Source organism: Geospiza fortis, unplaced genomic scaffold, assembly GCF_000277835.1.
Source record: "Geospiza fortis unplaced genomic scaffold, GeoFor_1.0 scaffold283, whole genome shotgun sequence".
In the NCBI taxonomy this organism is placed as follows: domain Eukaryota; kingdom Metazoa; phylum Chordata; class Aves; order Passeriformes; family Thraupidae; genus Geospiza; species Geospiza fortis.
The window spans coordinates 194,257-198,132 of record NW_005054571.1 but is presented as its reverse complement, the minus strand read 5'-3'; positions in this window follow the sequence as shown (position 1 = coordinate 198,132).

Genomic DNA, 3,876 nt, shown 5'->3' with positions numbered 1-3,876 from the left:
CCCTGCGCTGGAGCTGGTGGTCCCCTGAGGTGGCCCCGCTGCTGGGATATGGTGCTTCCCGAGCGGTAGTGAGCACCCGGAGACCGGGGGCGTCACTGCTCCCTCCCCATCAGATTTGGAGCCTGGCTGGGTTTGGGATGGGGGAGGCTGTTGTCATCGCGGTGACGCCGGGGGACCCAGGCCCTGATGTCACTCCCGGCATGCGGCACAGCTGGGGGTGTCAGGGACCACGTGCTAGCCGTGGAACACAGGGACACGAGGGCTTACGACGCCTTCATCCCATGGGAATGCTGCCATGGGGATGCTGTCTTTTAGGCGCCCCTGTGCAGAGGTGGATGGGGACTCCCCCTGTGCTCCCCAGAGCTCCAGGTGCAGACGGTGGCAGGACCTGCTGCACATCTTGCAGAGAGCTGCTGGGATTTGAGGGAGAGCTGCAGGGCCCGCGGGGCTGCACATCCTGCAGGGAGCTGCTGGGATTTGAGGGACAGCCTGATGACCTCTGCCAGCCCTTGCAGGGAGGCCTGGGCGTGTGACATCCGCTCACAGGTGTGACATCCTGTGACATCCGCTCACCCGCTGGCACTGGCAGAGTGGTCAAGGAGTTGACACTCCCATTCCTCGCCCCAATCCCTTGCTGCCCCCTTAGCCATTAATCATGGAGGAGCAGAGATTTCTGAGTGCTCCTGCTCACCCCTCAACACCATGGCTCTCCCTTTGCTCATCCCCATGTCCCCTTGGCATCAGGATCAGGGGCTTTGGTGCAGCCTCTGCTCCCCCCCCACCATGGCCACGGCATGAGAGAAGGATGAGGGGGTCTGGCCTGGCTGGGCAGAACCTTCCAGAAACATTGCAGTGTTTTGGAATGGCAGGATGGGAGCTGTGGGTGCCTGTTGAACTCATGCAGCATTCTGGGAAGCGGCTGTTGCTGCTGCTGGCCTGCTGCTGGGTGTTGGTGCCCCAGCCATGGCTGACAGCATCCGCTTCCTCCTTGCTCAGTGTCCTGAACTCTTGAGAATTTATATTGCGCTCCTGGAGCCAGCGGACAGCCCCACAGACCAGGGGGCTGGAGCAGCCACTGGGTTCCCCCAGTGTCTGGGTGCACACCCCAGGATGCAGCTAGTTTGGCCTGCAGGGTTTTTCAGGTGCCAGGGGGAGCTTGGTGAGCAGCATTCCCATCAGCAGGCGTGCCGGCAGGAGAGGCATGAGCTGATCTTCTCCCTGCCTACGCAGCGTGTGCAGTGGGAGCTGGGGGAGGGTGAGGGGGGAAGAATTAGGCTGACAAATCCTCTTCCTCTCCAGTTCGGATCTCCAAACCCAAATCCACTGGGTTTGATCAGGAGGTTCAGCTGTGGGAGCTGATTTACTATCTGATTTCCCCAAAAGCCCATTTTTGCTGATTACTGCTGTGGCACCCCACTTTTCTTGGGAGTCACCAGTGGGAAGAGCTGGAGGAAACAGCTGAGTTGGTGGCTGTTGACATCATTGATCACCTCTCCCCGCTTTTCCCACTGAGCACCCAGCCAGGGCAGCTGCAGCCCCACACAGGATGCCCAGCTACTGGAATTCCTGGCTGCTGGGATTCCTAGCCTGTGGCTTGAGGGTGGCTTCCTGGTGGCTAGGAGGTGCTGCAGTGGTTCTGGTACACCAGATCCCACCTTGGCTGGCATTAAGCACCCCTTGCACACTGTTCCTCTGGCCCAGCAGTACCATGCAGCTCCTCTGCAGCATTCCACCACAGCACCTTGCTGCTAGGGGGGTGACCCTCACCTACTGACAGACCTGCTGCTCAGTCCTTCCACCACCCCATTCGTCCCCCTAGGTGAAACCATAGGGTGTGGGAGCAGGACAGGGATCTCCACTGGGAAGAGAAAGAGCCCTAGAAGGTGGCCCAGGACTCCTGCTTCCTGCATGTTGTTTGGAGAGCAAACTCTGGTAATAACAGCAGGATCCAGACACATCCCGGATCCCAGAGCTGAGGCGTTTCCTTGCCAAGGAAGTTGGTGGAGCTCTGACCCAGCTGGGGGACGCTGCTGCTGACCCTGGGAGGGGATAGATAGACAGATGAATGCAGCAGGGATGCAAAATGCAGCATTGGGCCTGTGGCGTGCTCTTGCTTTGGGATTGGCTGGCATGGTTCTCCAGGCTTATCCAGGCACAGCTGGCATGGAGCTTCTGGCCGCCACCACGGGGTTGTGCCGGTGTGTATGATGTGGTTGCTGGTGGTTCCATTATCCCTGGAGGTCCCTTCTAACGTGGCTCTTGCTAATAACATCTGCCAGCCAACCTTGTTAGCATGAGGGCTGGCAAAATCCCTGAATTCTGTGCCCTGGGTTCAAAGGCAATCAATGGTGTTGCCATCAGATCCTGTTCCGATGCCTAGGGGAATTAAATCCTCATAAATCTTCCAATCAAGATCCAACAGACCCCACTAATAATAGCCCTGGCTGGGTGCCTAACAAGCTCATTAAGGGATGGGATCCATGGCAGGGAGAGGGCAGACGGGATGGGATGTGGCTGTGTGGCAGCACGACAGGCTCAGGGGGCACTGGGACTGCCAGCCCACGGCATGAGGCCCCAAGGCTCTGATGGGCAGCAGCGGAGGCCACTTCCTGCCTCATGTCTCCAGTATTTCGACACCAGGAAGGGCTGGAGGGGGAGGGAAGGCTTCACACTTCCTCCTTTCCTCCCTCTAGATCCGGAGGCGGGTGAGGGTCACCCCGCTGGCAGCAACAGGCCAGTGTGTCCCCATGTGCCCCTTCCCTTCTGTCGCTGGTGCTGCAGGGGAGCCGTGAGCTCCTGCAGCCGTGGTGTGGGGCCAGGCAGGGCTCCTGCACCCACAGGATGAGGGCACAGCACGCTGGTGTACCCACAGTGGGGAGCCAGCCTGGGCTCCTGCATGCACAGTGTGCAGCTGTGCAGGTCTTGCATTCTGTGGAGCTTCTGCACCCATAACTTGGGGCTTTTGCACCTGCAGTGTGTGGCTCAGCAAGTCTCAGGCTCCTTGGGGCCTGTTCCAGTGTGGTGCCAGCACGAGGATGTGCCAGGCAGGGTGGTGAGGAATGGCTTCCTGCAGCACCTGCCGTCAGTCTCACTTGCACTGGGTTCATTAGCAGCTCCGTTAGTGTCTCCAGGGCTGGCTGGGAGCATCACCCGTGTCTCAGGGGGCTGGCAGGGGCACCCACTGAGCCTCCAGCCCTGGCTGCCTTTTCTGGGGCTTCCCAGCACACCTCTGGTTGTGATCCAGCATGCTGGACCCTCTTTGGGGTTTCCCCTGGGAGCTGGTCTGTGGGGTGTGGGGTGACAGGCTGTCAGGGGATGCTCCTTATCCTGCTCTGAAGTAATGCCTCATTAATTACCCATGAAAATCCTGCTGTTAGTTGCTCTGGGCTCTTAGGAGGATGCATTCATTGCCTCTCCATCCCTGACTCTGGAGACTGATCCCCCGTGGCTTTCAAATCCCAGAAACTGTGGGGTGCTGGTGCCCTTTCATGGCAAGTTGAGGCCTTTATCTCCCCAAGTTACTTAATTGGAGCAGCATTCCCATTAATTCCATCTTTCTTTGCACCAGCAGAGGATCACACCTCCATCAGCAAACCCTCATAACAAACATCCTACTGTGGAAGTGCTTTCCCATTTCAGCTGGGAAAAGTCAATCCTCCAACCCCCACAGGGAAAAGCCATCCAGGAAGAGCCAGCAGGATGTTCCTGATGCTCCCAGTGGCTTGGGACAGCCAGAAGGATGTCTCCAATATTTTATGTGTGTGGCAGAGGGTTCCTGTAGCTTATCTGGGGACAAGGGAATGAGGGCCCCACACTCCCTTATCCAGACCAGATCCTGCTTCCTGGGCAGAGCCTGGCCAGGCTGTGCTGGTCCCC